The sequence below is a fragment of the Cynocephalus volans genome, chromosome 1 (genome assembly GCF_027409185.1).
Source record: "Cynocephalus volans isolate mCynVol1 chromosome 1, mCynVol1.pri, whole genome shotgun sequence".
NCBI lineage: Eukaryota > Metazoa > Chordata > Mammalia > Dermoptera > Cynocephalidae > Cynocephalus > Cynocephalus volans.
This window is the reverse complement of record NC_084460.1, coordinates 91,062,885-91,078,462: the sequence shown is the minus strand read 5'-3', so window position 1 is coordinate 91,078,462 and position 15,578 is coordinate 91,062,885. Positions and strand designations below refer to the sequence as shown.

The 15,578-nt window shown below is 38.0% G+C and overlaps 1 pseudogene; it reads right to left on the bottom strand.

The window, feature by feature from the left end:
* Positions 1–7,391, bottom strand: part of LOC134382706 (high mobility group protein B1-like) — a 144,920-nt pseudogene extending 137,529 nt beyond the window's left edge.
* Between the last annotated feature and the right edge of the window lie 8,187 nt (positions 7,392–15,578).

The following is a 15,578-nucleotide window of genomic DNA, read 5'->3' as shown; positions in this document are numbered from 1 at the left end:
TTTATCAAAAGAGCAGGTAAAGGAGGTAAAAAGATACATTAAAAACTGGAAGAAATTTGGACCATACAAAATTGACAAGAAGCTTATAGCAAGAATATATATATTTTTTAATGGTACAAATTAATAAGTATATTAGAATCAATCCAATAGAAAAATGGGCAAAGGGAATAAGCATGCATTTAATAGAAAAAGCTCCACATATTCCCAATGTACATTTGATATTTATCATGGAAATGCACATCAAGATAAAATGAAATGCTATTTTAAACACAAACGATTAGTAAAAAATAAAAATTCTGACAATGTCAACAACTGGAAATGTTGGATGCTCATGATCTCTAATATATTGCTGGTGGGAGTACAATCTTTTATAACCCCTTTTAAGTATTGCTAGGTATTTTCCTTTATTTGAATGTTCATATTCTTTAAGACCCCCAAATTCTATTCTACATGTATGTCCAAGAAAAACTCTTATACTTTTTCCAGAAATAACATGGACAATAATTTTTATTGCAGTCAGCATTTTCAACCTTAACCAGAAAATTGGAAACCCCTCAAATGCCCACCAACATTAGAAAAAAAACATATATCATACTTACACAATTATAATTAAATAACAGCCAAAATAAATGAATTGTACTAGTATGCAACCATATAGTGTTATGCAACTGAAGTAAGGTTGTGACATCTTAGCAATATAAAATTAATTGAAAAATTAAGATGAAAGATACTACACAGCATAAATGTATTTTTATAAAATCTAAAGCAACTAAAATTATTCTTTACAGGAATATACATAAATGGAATTAAATTATATAAAAAAGAAGGCAAGGAATGTTCAAGGATGATGGTTAACTCTTGTGGAAGGAAGCATATCTTAATTGGTGGAAAAACAATGTAGGTAGTAAGATAAAGTTATTGTTATATAACTCATTGGTAGGTGGCCATGTATGAATCAGTGATCGGAACTAACAATTATGCATAAACTCCTTCTGTGCACTTGAGATCCAAAGAGCTAAAATAAAGAAGCCTCTTCTTTATATGAAAATTTAAACAATGTAATTCTTTTGAATGATTTGAGTATACATGAGCACAAACAGTGACTTTTACTATGATGTGAACTGCATTAGTGCTTAACACTAATGCACAGGTTAAAGCAATAATCTGCATAATTTTTTGAAAAAAAAATAGAATACAGAAAATACTCCATAGAGAGGCTAGGATTTAGTATGATCTGTCCCCTGAAGTATTTCAAATGCCGCTGATTAACACAAGGAAATCAAAAAAGAGAATGCAGAACTATCACAGGAAGTAGAGTGGGGACAAACTGCAAACCAATTGTGGGAATTGACAAATCTTGATTTGTCTGAAAACTGGATTGAATGTGCAAATTGGGGTAAGAAAACAGGAAACAATATTGGCAAGTAAACCTGGAGAGGTAAAACCCAGGAATGTGAAATGCCTGGAATGTTGCACCAAACAATATTTACTTTATTGTGTTGCCAATGAAAACTCAGTAAAATCTGCTGACTATGGCAATGACATAACATGTATGAGTCTGAAAATTCCTCAGATTATACCTATTTCTCTTTTCAAAATGGTGAAATCTATTTAGACAGTAGATTGATTTTGTAAGAACTATTTTAAAAGTTTGTATTACTTTGGAAAATAATATTTAAATTTTTAAAAGATTATTTAATGAATGGATATAAATGATGTTTTTTTCTTGGTTGACAACAAAAATATGATACAAAAGGAGCTGCTACACGGTCCCATCTTAATTTCCCTTTTACTCAAAAGCTATCCAAATAGCACCAAAAGATGCTTTAGAAGTACATAAAATCCTCATTTCAGAGTAGTGGTTGCTATGACGTACTACCACATTCCCTCTTTATAATTGAAGCACTCATTCCTCCAGCAGACAGGATTATTGGTTGATGATGGATCTCAGTTACATTCCTCTGGGAATTTCTTTCAGTTAATAGAAACTGCCTTGCCCAAGTTTATATCCCATACTTTGAAGAAAGCCAACATCCAATGACTGATCATGGCAAGAATATACATGCTTGCCCTCTGTCTTAGTCAGTTCTTGCTTTTCTAAGAACAATACCTTAGAATTAGTGGATTAAACAACAAACATTTATTTCTCACAGTTCTGGAGTCTGAGAAGTCCACGATCAAGAAACAGACAGACCCAGTGTCTGGTGAGGGCTCACTTTCTGCCTTGTGGACAGCCACCTTCTGCCTGTCTAGGAGAGAGTGAGCTCTATTCTCCTTCTCTTCCTATAAGGTCACTAATTCCATTATGGATGCTATACCCTCATGACTTCATCTACAGTTAGTTACCTCCCAGAGGCCCCACTTTCTATTACCATCCCATTGAGGGTTGGAGTTTCAATATTAAAATTTCGGGGGGAAAATACATGCAGTCCACAACACACTCTTAATTTTATTACAGACAGTTCAAAAAGATCACCTTTCTCAGCTCCAGAACTTGCTGTGTGATTGAATGAGATCTCTGTTACAATTACGACATACTTTTAACTTCTTTCTCTGTGCAAACCTGTTTCCCTTATTCCCTTATGTATAGTGCTGTATACAGTGTTCATGAGAGAAGGGTCCAAGTGCAACTTGACATCTTGCCTGTGTTCTCAAGATGAACCTTGTGCTTAGTACAGAATGTGCTGACCTGCTCACAAATCACACTTCCTACAAAGAGCTTAGAGAACAGCCAGTATGTCCCTCTTCCCTCTGTATCAGACACATGTAAACTTTTCTTGGAACTGCTTAGCTATGTATGTGTCAATGGCCCTCAAGCATACCTCCAGCTTTCTTTATTTCAGACCCCTCAGGGCAAAGGTCAGGGTCCTTCTACTGCAGCACAAAGTGGATATGTGCAGCCACACTATACCATGATGGCTGTGCAATAGACCCACTAGCCATGGGGAACAAAGGCACTGCAAGGGGCTGGATTTTGTGTACTCTGTCTATCCTCTTTCTGTAAGCAAATACTATACCGGTTTAGCCTGGTGTGAGTGTTGTCATTTCTCCATGACCTCGAATCATGCACTGGCCTCTTCCCTGAATAGTTCTTTGACCCTGAGGACACCCCTGTTATATTCCATTCTACAACACAGCTTGACCACCTGAGGCAAATTTGCAACAGCAACCAGGATCACTGGGAAGATCACCTGCTGTGGCATGATGGAAGCATGAGTGCTCATCCCCAGAGTCCCCATCCCAGGGTGGTGCTGGTTCCCCAGGGGGTGATGAGACTTTTGAAGAGGCCTTGAATGCAGGTTGGCCTTCTAACAATGACAAATGGGATACTAGGGATCTTCCCATGAACCTTGATGAGTTAACCAGGTGCATGTGGGAAGAGGTTAAAGAGGTAGGAAAATCAAAAGCCAGACAAATGATTCTTTGACTACTGGCCCACTGCCTTCATGCTGCTTGCTCAGGCATGCCCAGACCTGAGAATCTTCTAGCCCAAAAACACCCAGTTTTTATCTAGTGGCTACCTAATGATGACATTGCCAACATTGACCAAGTTAAAATAAGAGGTTTCCTGAGCCTGAGCTGGTTAAGATAAAATGGTGATATGGACAAAAGGCAAAAGAACCCATACACTCCTAATTTTCCACATACTGGATGAGGGAGTGGTGCAGATTCTCTTTTCCCATAAGTAGTAGAGAAGTCTGAGCCAGATGATGGAGGATCCCAGTGTTACAAACAGATCATTACCCTCATTAAATAAATAATTTCCAAGGGTGAGTGGATGACAAATCTGAGTCTCTAAATGTCTGGGTTGTCAGGAGTATATGGGGGATATACCTTCAACCTGGTGATCTCCCTAAACTGAAACAATCTGTAGAAGGCTGAGCCCCCAGCCATGGTCTTCTGTCTAAATTACATTGATGACAATATTTTGGTTGGCTTAGATAAAGACACAAGTCCAAGGGCCCAGGACAATGTGGTCCAGGCAATAACCTCAGCTGGCTGGGCCATTAACTTCAGTAAGACCCAGGAACCACCTCAAGAAGTCATATTTTTAGGCTTGACTTTGACTGCAGTCCAGCTAATGAGACATTCCAACTGAGGTTAAAGAGAAACTCCTGACAATAGCATTCCCAGTTTCAAAGAAGGAAGCACAGAACCTGGAGTGACTATTTGAATACTGGAGGTAGCACACCTGGATAGACTGCTTGCCCCACTGGTGAAGGTCACATACCAACTCTGCATTTGAGTTGGCCCTCAAACACAAGCATGTGCTGGAAGACAAGCAATGCTCAATCAATCCCTGCCACTGAGACTCTTAGAACCCTTCAGTCCTTTTGAACTGCAGGTCTCAGAAACACCCCGTGACAACTAGAGCCTATGGCAGAAGAGACTGCTACCGGCATTCTATGGCCAATGTGGTTTTGCATGAGGAAATTCTCAGAAGTAGCATTCAGATAATGTTCATTTGAGTGAAAGCACCTGGCCTGCTACTGGGCACTAATGGAAACTGGTTCACGTGTACCTCATTAGTCTATGATGTTGCTGTGACCCAACTTGCCCATCATGAACTAAACCAACACTAACCCATCCAGCTAAGTGGGGCAAACACAACAAAGTTCCATCATCAAAGGGGAATGGCATGTGCAAGACTGAGCTCACCTGGGTCCCCATGCAGTCACACACTTACATGAACGAGTGGCTCACACCCTGGGAGGACCACCTCTGGATGCCATGGGACCTACAGCTAGCCAAGTTGCTTGTTAGGAACCATGCTTGGAGGAGGTTCTCCAACAAGATGTGGTCTGGATAACTAATAGATCAACTTAAATGAAGTGTACAGGGAATATACCTGCAACCTGCTGGAGTCCATTGGGCTATTGCTGCCAAATACCCTCAAGATGGACACATCAACACTGACCAAGGGTGAGGTCAAATTGCTCAATGGGCAGAGTTGATGGCTATGTGGTTAGTCATGCAGGGTACCTCTAAATCCTCCCTGATCATAATTCATTGACTCCTGAGCTATGGCAAATGGTCTGGCACTATGGTCAGGGGAATAGCAGAAAAGAAAATTCCACTATCAAACATGTCCCAGTATGGAAACAAGCTCTATGGCAAAAACTGGCACAGTGGGGAAGCAAAATGTTTGTCACTCATGTAGATGGACATAGTAAAGGCCGCTACTAAATTGAGAACAACTGAATCAAGCAGGCTGACTCAGCCTGGATCAAGTTGGTAGCCACTATAGCCCCCTGAAGCCACCAGCTGAATAGACATGACACTGCAGCCAATATGTGGGACTGGGCACACATCCATGTGTGAGGCAGAGGCCAGAGATGCAGTGGTCACGTGTGACTCATGCCAAAAGGCAAAAATAGTACAACAAGGGTACTTGGGTCACATCCACCATCGCCTGGCTCCAACAGGAGTCTGGGAAAAGGAGCACCTTGGGTTGCTGGTTGGCTTCCAGGACCAGTGACGCAAGACGTGGCTACACACAGCTAGGAAGTGAAAGCCCAGCAAGGTCAGACAGACGGGGTAGTGTAAGCCAGCCAGATAATCCCTGTTTTTGGTAGGCTGAGAACATCTGAGATACTTGGAGGCCAAGGAGGGGAGAGGTAACTAACCTTCTCTGTCCCTTTTCCTTCAGGACCTCATGGTGTCAGACACGACAGGATAATACAGTAATCAACATTAGCTGAGCAGTAGCCCAGGGTAACAATCTAATGAAGTATTGGGTTTGCCACCCCTGGATCCAGAGTGAATTCATCATGCCCTGCATTGTCCAGGTCTCCTCCCGAATCAATTGGCTCTGAGCAACATGCCACAGCCCTGCTGCGCATCCAAATTCAAGGATCATGTGGAATTTCATGCACTAACGTATCTTTGAACTGGTACGTAATGCTGCAGAAGACTATAAACAACTGACATTTCAGGAAGTCCAACACTCCCTGTAACTTCTCCGTGCCTGTGGTCTCATAGATGAATCAAGGCCTCTACTGCCAGATTAGTACTATTTAGACAACAGGTCCTTTATCATGGTGACATGTGCTCCCTGCCCCATCTGTTCCTTGCAGAGTGTATTGGGCCACATAGTGCTTGACTTCAAGAGAGGGGGCCTGCTGTTTGGAGGTTTGGGTACTCTAGGTGCTCCTGCACAACAACATCCCTGGGTGAATGGATGAATAAGGTTCATCCTGCTTAACCATCAGATGTCCTGCATGTCCTCCCTCTATGGGGGCCAATCAGACAGCTGGTTCCATTACTCTGTATGCATATAGATGTCCATGCCCTACAGACCATGGTGCAAAACATATCACTAACCATGGTGGTGGCTATGGCTAAAGCCACAACCAATTAATACAGCAACTAAACTTTCTGGTGAAGGTGGTCTTGGACAATTGCATTGCCCTCGACTAAACTTCTGGCTGAACAAGGAGGTATGTTACAGTTAACGTCTTACTATGTGTACATCAATAATGGCCACCATGAAGAGAGAAATGTGTAGAAATTGAATGAACAACACATTGGATTTTGGTGGTGCAGTTGCTCTCACCAGTAAGCCCATGTTGGACCTCTTTAAATGGCTGAATCTGGGCACTTGGAGCTCATGTTTACATACTGTTCTCCAGGCAGGCCAGTTCATCATTGTGGGTGTGGGCTGCCTCCTGGCCCTCATCAAGTGCTTCTTACACTTGACAGGATGTTTCTACAATGGAAATATGGATAGCTCTGGTGCGAAAGGACACAGTGGTGGCTAATTGTCCATGATGGATGACAAGTCTACATAAAGGATGCTTAAGATTTTTCTTTCCAGAACACATGGCAGTCAGGGGAAAACTGTGAAGAAAGGATTCAAGTGCAGCCTGAAGCCTCCCCTGAGTTCCCAGGAAGAACCTTGTGCTCAGTACAAGAGTACAGGATGTGCTGACAAGCCCTCAAAGCACATTACACACAAAGAGCTCAGAGCACCTCCTGTATGTTCCTGTTCCCTCTGTTTCAAGCACATGTAAACTTTGCTTGGAACTGCTTAGGTATGTGTGCAAATGACCCTCAGGCACACCCCAGCTATCTGTATTTCATACTCCTCTGGGCAAAGGTCAGGATTCTTCTACTCCAGCACTAAGCGGGGATGCATGCAGCCACACTGTCCCACGATAGCTGTGCTATGGACCCACTAGTCATGGAGGACCCATGCAATGAAAGGGGCAGGATCTTGTGCACTCTTTCCTCTTGTGTGTAAACGCTGTACCACCTGAGCATGGTGTGCCTGCTGTCTCTTCTCAAAGATCTTTAATTATGTACTAGTATCTTCCCTGGGTAGTACTTACCTGCCTTTTGACCTTGGCAATACTCGTGCTGTATTCGATCCTGCGGCAGAACTTGACCATAGTTAAACAGTGTTCCTTGAAGCAGACCTCAAACAACCTTCTATATGGAAATATTTATTACAGGGTCACTTTCTAGGAAACTTGACCTAAAGTAGTTATTATCAAAATTGGTCATTGGAAGCAGATTCTAAATGGAATTTTGGAACTGGATTACCTTTCAGCTGGATAAAAATGTAGACCATTTCACTAGTGTCAATTGAAGTACTTACAGCCCCTAATTGGTTGAAGTGGCATGATTACTAGATTACTAAAATTTCCTTGGTGGTTAATTTGAATAGGATACTGCTGGAAGGAAACATTGCCAGAAAAGTATTGGAATGAAAGAATTTATGAACTGATAATAGTCCATACACTAATAGTGCAGTGCAGCCAACATGTCCAGCATCATCTGGTAAAGAATATATAAAATTATATTTTGAATATTTAGGATTAAGCAGGATGTAACATAAAATTGTGTAAGTGAGAATTTATTAATATGATGGCATTATCCTGTGATATAGAATATATCCTATATCCTATATCCTTCCTGGCAAGGCACCCAGGAAAGGATGCTAATAAGCTGTTGGTTTGGCACTTGGAATCTTATAAAAAAAAGTAAATGCCCACACTAAGTGAAGAGTAAGTGTTGCAATTGACATAGTAAATGGTGGGTGAAGAAATTAAAATATTGGGCATGCTAGAGTAAATATACTATGAAAGGTAGAAAACCACGTTCCACAGGAGGGCCTGGAGGATATTCTATTTAGCAAAGTGATAAGAAATGCACTGCTAAGGTGGCATCAGAATTGTTCAGAGGTGAGAATTCTCTGTAGATCAGGGTTGATGGTAGCCCAGGGTAGGAGGTATTATTACAGTTGTGTCCTCCCTGAAGGCAATGGAGATGTATAAACCAAAAATAACACAGACCAGGTGGCAGAGTTTGACCTTTAATTATAATCAACTGCAAGGTTTAAGTGACAACCAGAGGGGCCTGGCTAGTTGCTCAGTGGCCTAGAAATAAAAATTTGGAAGCTGAGAGACAAAGCGTTCTTTGGAATATGCATGTGGATGGGCCTATGAGAGTAGCTGTTAAATGTGAAGAGCTTTGTTTTGTATGTTAATCCCTGGAGAGCCCCCACAGTATGATCTGCACTACATTCTCAAGTACACAGAAAGTCTGAGCCAACTGATATCATCCAGCCATTGTTATCACCCATCCCAATACTACCATAGGGGGTACATAATAAAGTAGCCATGGTGAGAAGGACACTAGATATGCACGTGCCCAACAACATGAGCTCCTACTCCCCAAGGTTGAGCAAGATACAATTGTTGCTTTAAGTCCAACCTACCAGCTGGAGATATATATGCTGAACTTCCAATACAGCATCATCCATGGTGAAGACCAATTATCCACATGGTGGGATGTTGACTATATTAGATCTCTACCATTTTGGAAAGGCAGTGACACATCTTGACCTGAATTGGTACATATTCTGGGAATGGTCATACCTTTCCTGCTTGTAGCATTTTGTCCCACAGTGCTGTCTCTGGATATACAGTGTTTCATCCATCAGCAGAAGATTCCATATAACATTACTTCATACCAGATAAGTAAGTAACCCAGTTTTCCGCAAAGAAGGTGAGGCTGTGTGTACCTGATCATGGAATCCACTGGCCAATCACATACTCAGAAGATCCTGGACTCTTCGAGAAATGGAGTGGTACTTTGAATGTTAAGGTATAAGGATGCTATTTTCCAGTACATGATGAACATCGTAAGTCAGCAACTACTGTGTTAGTTATATGTATCCAGTAGATGGAACACATGGGTTAGAAACCAAGGGTGAATATATAAGTGGGCCCAATAGTGACCCACTTGGAGAATGTTTGGTTCTGTTCCATATAATTTTAGGCATTATCAGTGTGGAGGTCCTGTTTCCTAGAGGGAGATTGCTTCTCCTGGCAGACAAAGTAAGATTTCCATTCATCTTTAATCTGTGGCAAACCAGCTGGTAAATTCTATACTCCTCTTACCAAGAAACAAAGAGACAACAGAAACAATTGCCATACTAGCAGGAATAATTGACCCTGGTCACCTGAATCATGTCAGGTAGCTTTTGTTCAATGGGGACAGAAAGGAATGTATTTGGAACATAGGTGATCTGCTATGGTGTCACTTGAAATGTCCTCACTCATTGCTAATGGCAAATATTAACAAAGCATTTCTCATTACCTCACAAATATAATTCATTACATACTCCACAGTTGAAAAAAAAATACTCCATGTCCACACAAATTTATTCCTTATCCTGTTCTTCATTTATACATACACACACATACACACACACACACACACACATACACACACACACACATAATACATACACATCCCCACTGGGCAGTACAAAATAATCTTAAGGCACCGGGTAGGGATGAAAAACTGTGGGAGAAGAAGCTGTTATGCTATATAAACAGTTTTTCCCTTCACAAAATATGTATTAATACATGTGAGAACCAGTGAAAAGCTTCCCATTTTGATATCTGAAGAAATCTAGGTAGGGCTAACTATGATTCTGTGCACTCAAGCTGAGTGCCCGGGCACAGATTCAGTGTGAATTCTTGATACCTCTTCTGTGTCAGCACAGATGATTGTTGAGGTGTCTGGCAGCTTTACCTAAAGCTCAGTAGGAAGCTGACTACCTGCTTTGAGATGATGACTGCCTCAGCCAACCCTCTGCCAGAGGCCAGTGATTGTACTGCCAGGGAGTTTAGTTTCCTCAGAAGCATGTGGAGCCATCCAGGACAGAATCTGCAAACAAGGGCATTACTGAGCATCAGAGCATCAGCGCCCCAACAGTAGGAAAGGATCATAGTAGTCACATTTTAATGTCAAAATTATATTCTGTTTTTTGTTTAGTTACTGCTGTATGGAATCCTAAAGAAACATTTTTATTTTAGAATAAATAGCTCTTTCAAAAACTTTTTTTTCTGAAAGCAAAAATAACTTCCATGTCAGGAAAGTCAGGTAAGTTTCTCATATATTCTTGGTGCAATTTACATAGCTGAAAATATTCATTACATTAATCCTTATATTTCTATCTATACATTTTTCAGCTTCTCCGTTAAAATAAACACAAGAAGGAATCACATTTCGGATTGGGGTTGAATACTGGAAATTACTATCTTTTATTTGATATTTATTCATCTTTGACCTTTTTTACTCAGCTTCACACACAAGAAGGTCCATACCACAAGGAAATACTGTTTACACTCAATTAGTTGAAAGAAAAATGTATGACAATAATTAATTGTTTAAGATGTCAGTCCACAAGCTCTAATATGTTGCCAGTGGGAATGCAAATTGGTACAATTGCATTTGAAAACAGACATTTTCTCCTGTCACCGAATATTCCTTACCTAAGTATATGCCAAAGAGAAACTATGTAAAACTTTCTTTACACAACAAAAACAAGCACAAGAATGTTTATGGGAGCTGTCATAACAGTGAAAACTTAGAAACAATTCTTCTAATCAACAGAATAGATTAATATACAGTAGTATATTAATATAATGGATTTTATATATCAGTAAAAAAAACTATACTAATATATCAAAGTATTTTGCAATAGTAATATATCAAAATATATCAAAATATCTTAGGAATGCAATTGACCAACAGAGGTTAGAGCTGCGCAGGTCCACTAATTCATGGATGTTTTCAATGTAATGCTTTTTAAATGTATTTTCTCCTTTTTATGATTTTATTAATAACATTTCCTTTTCTCTAGCTTACTTTATTATAAGAATACAGTATATAATACATATAACATACAAAATAAATGTTTATTGACTGTTTATGTTTTGGGCAAGACTTCCTGTCAGCAGTAAGGTAAAAGTCAAAAGTTATGCTTAGATTTTGACTGTATGGATGGTCAATGCCCCTAACCCCTGCATTGTTCAGGGTCAACTGTACAATATTAAGCTAAATAAAGTTCCTAAATTGTGCACAGATTGATACTTTTTATGAAGCTAGAAAACAGATTTTAGGAATACATATATAAAGACAAGATTATATAAAGAGGAAAATAAGAAAATGATACATGGAATTTAGGATAGTAGTTATTTCTAATTGGGAAATGGTAAGTGCATGGTTTGTGGTTGGGCCATATGGTTAGGTGTTGTTTCTTGTCAAGGTTCTAGCCTTGTTTGAGGGTTTTAAACTCATGGGTACTCATTGCATTATTAAAAATAATCAATAAATTAATTAATTAGAGCAGACTCTGCATGACCAGTAATTATCACATTTCATGAAGTAAGGTGAACCTAAGAAACACTAAGATAGATAAAGAGCAATCAATGCTTATGGAAGAAGAAGGAGGAGGAAAAGGAGGAGGAGAGGGAAGACATTTAAGCATTTAAATATTTGATCCATCTAGAATGCATTCTTACACAAGTAGTGAAGAAAAGTTCCAGGATATTTATCTGCAAATAGCAGGCCAGTTGTCATGATGAATACTCCATTTATCTCCAAAATAATTTGAAATATCATTTTTGCACCTATGGAATTTTCAAAAGTATGTGGCTCAAATTCTGATCTTCCATTTATACCCAATTCATATATTTATATCTTCATATATTAATTTCAAGCGTGTTTAATTATTGTAATATTGTGTTTAAATACAAGGCTTAATTATTCTTCCTTGCTCTACTTTTCAAAATGTTTCTATATATTATAACATAATTCTTTTCATCATTTTTTTTTTTTTCCTACAGGAATTTTGTATCATTTTGTTAAAAATAATCCTGGGCTGGGGAATTACTGTTGTAACCGAAATGCTGTTTGTGTATAAATGCATGTTTAATAAATATTAAAATATTTATTACAGGGAGTCTTTATATGAACAAAAAAGTACCATAAATCCCTATTTACTCAAATTTTCTTTTATGTTTTCAGATTAGAGTAATTTATGCTCTTGAGATCCAAATCACTTTTGTTGAATTAGGACCTATGGTTTTTGTAATAGTTATTGTTAATGGTAAATGTTAGCCATTATAATAGTCATTTTTGATGTATAAAATTTTGTTTTGCCATTTTATTTTAAAATATATTAAATTGATGATTTATCTGTTTCTAGTTTTTTTATTGATTATTTCACACTTTGTAAGTAATCAGTTATGAAATACAAGAAATTATATTTTGTCTTCTTTCTATCTAATAATTATAATTCTAATTTCTCCCCTTGTGGAATTGTCTGCTAATACTTTGATAACAAATAATAATTATAATTCATATTAAAGATGGCATTGGTCGTATGCTTAAAATCATACATACTTTAGGATGTACAGAATATCTATCTGATTCTGCTTCAGTATTCTCAAAATTTGTAAGGCGTATTGCTTTTTATTTTTTGTTGTTTAAAGTGGTAAATTACAGTAGTTAACTTTTTAGTTTAATTATTCCTACACTGTTGGAATTAATGCCACTTTTTTGTGTTATAATTTGTATTAATATATTTCTTGACTTTTATTTCCCAGTATTAATTCTTTGCACTTAAAATTAGTGAAGTTGAATCATTGTATTTTTTTGTTGTTCTTTTGTTCTTCTTTTTTTTTTTTTTTTCATTGTGCATATCTATGGGGTACAGCATCAAACGTCAATACCAGTGTGCAATATGTGATGTTCAAATCTGAACGATCAGCACATCTGTCACTACATAATTCAGTTGATCCTTGCAGCCCCCGCCAATTACTCCACCCTTCTCCCCCGCAACTCTTAGCAACCTCAGCTCTGTTCCCCTCTCCCAAAGAGTCCAATGTCTTATTATGATTTCTGCATCCCTTTTCCTTCTTCCCTTATTCACTTGTTCATTCATGCATCTATTTTTTTTTATTAGCCCCCACATATAGGTGAGGACATGCAGTATTTCTCTTTCTGTGCTTGGCTTATTTCACTTAACATAGTTTCCTCTAAGTTCATCCATGTTGCTGCACATGGCAGTATTTCATTATTTTTTTATGGCAGAGTAGTATTCTATTGTATAAATATACCACATTTTATTTAATCCACTTATCCACTTATCCAAAGATGAGTGTGTTTAGGTTGATTCCAATTCTTGGCTATTGCAAATAGAGCTCCAATAAACACGGGAGTACAGGTGTCCATTCAGTGTGATGGTTCGCATTCCTTTGTGTATATATTCCCAGCAGTGGGATCCTTGGGTCATATGGCAGTTCTGTCCACAGTTGTTTGAGGAACCTCTTTACCAATTTCCACATGACTACACCATTTTACATTCCTACCAACAGTGAAGGAGGGTTCATTCCCCTTTCTCCACATCATCACCAGCATTTGTTATAATCTGTCTTTTTAATAATGACCAGTCTAACTGGCATGAGATGATATCCCAATGTGGTATTGATTTGCATTTCCCTGATGCTTAGTGATGTTGAACATTTTTCCATGGGTCTCTTGACCATTTGTATATCTTCCTTTGAGAAATGCCTGTTCAGGTCCTTTGCCCATTTTTAAATCAGGCTACTTGTTTTTTATACTATAAAGTTGTTTAAATTCCTTGTATATTCTGGATATTAATCTTTTGTCAGATGCATAGTTTGCAAATACTTTACTCACTCTGTTGGTTGTCTTTTTGCTCTGTTAATTGTTTCTTTGCTGTGCAGAAGCATTTTGGATAGATATAATACTAATTATTTATTTTTCTTTCTTTTTGCCTGTACTTTTGGAGTCAGATTCATAAATTCTTTGCCCAGTCCTACTTTGTGAAGTGTTTCCCCTATGTTTTCCTCTAAGAGTTTTATAGTTTCAGGACATATATTTAATTGTTGAATCCATTTTGAGTTGATTTTGGTATATGGAAAGAGGTATGGGTCTAGCTTCATTCTTATAGATATTGATGTCCAATTCTTTCAACACCATTTATTGAAGAGGCAATCTTTTCTCCAGTGTATGTTCTTAGTGCCTTTATTGAAGATCAGTTGGCTGTAGGTATATGGGCTGATTTCTGGGAACTCTATTCTGTTCCGTTGGTCTGTGTGTCTATATGCCAGAACCATGCTATTTTGGTTACTCTGGCTTTGTTGTACAATTTGAAGTCAGGTAGTGTTATGCCTCTGGCTTTATTTCTTTTGCTCAGGATTGCTTTGGCCATTCACAGTCTTTTGTTGTTCTATATGAATGTTAAGATTATTTTTTCCCCTTCTGCGAAAAATGTCATTGGTGTTTTGATGGGGATTGCATTGAATTTGTAAATCACTTTGGGTAGTATGGACATTTTTATGAAGTTAATTCTTCCAATCCCAAAGCATGTAATATCTTCCCATCTTTTTGTGTCCTCTTTAATTTCTTTCATCAGTGATTTTAGTTCTTGTCATAGATATCTTTCAAATCATTGATTTAATTCTACTCTTAGGTGTTTTATTTTTTTATTGGTGACTATTTTAAATGGGCTAGCATTCTTGATTTCTTTTTCTTCTAGTTCATTGTTGCAGTATAAAAATGCCACTGATTTTCTATCCTGCAACTTCATTGAAATCTTTTATCAACTCTGAGTTTTTTGGTAGAGTCTTTTGGCTTCTTTATATATAGGATAATGTCATCTGCAAACAGGGACAATTTGACTTTATCTTTTCCAATCTGGATGTGCTTTATTTCTTTCTTTTCCTTGATTGCTCCAGCTCGTTCTTCCAATACTATGTGAAATAGGAGTGGTGAGAGTGGGCATCATTGTTGTGTCTCCTTTCTTAAGGAAGAGCTTTCAATTTTTCCCCATTTGAGATAATATCAACAGTGGGTTTATTATATATGGCTTTATTTGTGTTGGGATTATTTCTTTCTATATTGAATTTGCTGGGAGTCTTTATCGTGAAGGAATTTTGAATTTTGTCATACACTGTTCTGCATCTATTGAAATAATCATATGGTTTTTGTCTTTGATTTTTTTGATGTGGTATATTACATTTATTATGTTGCACATGTTAAACTATCCTTTCATCTCTGGAATGAATACTTTTTTATATCTGTTTCTGTATTCTATTTGCTAATATTTTATTGAGGAGTTTTGCATCTATATTCATCAAAACTATTGACCTAAAGCTTTCTTTTTTTGTTGTATCTTTTCCTGGTTTTGGTATTAGGGTGATGTTTGCCTCATAGAATGAGCTTGGGAGAATGGCCTTTGTTTCAATTTT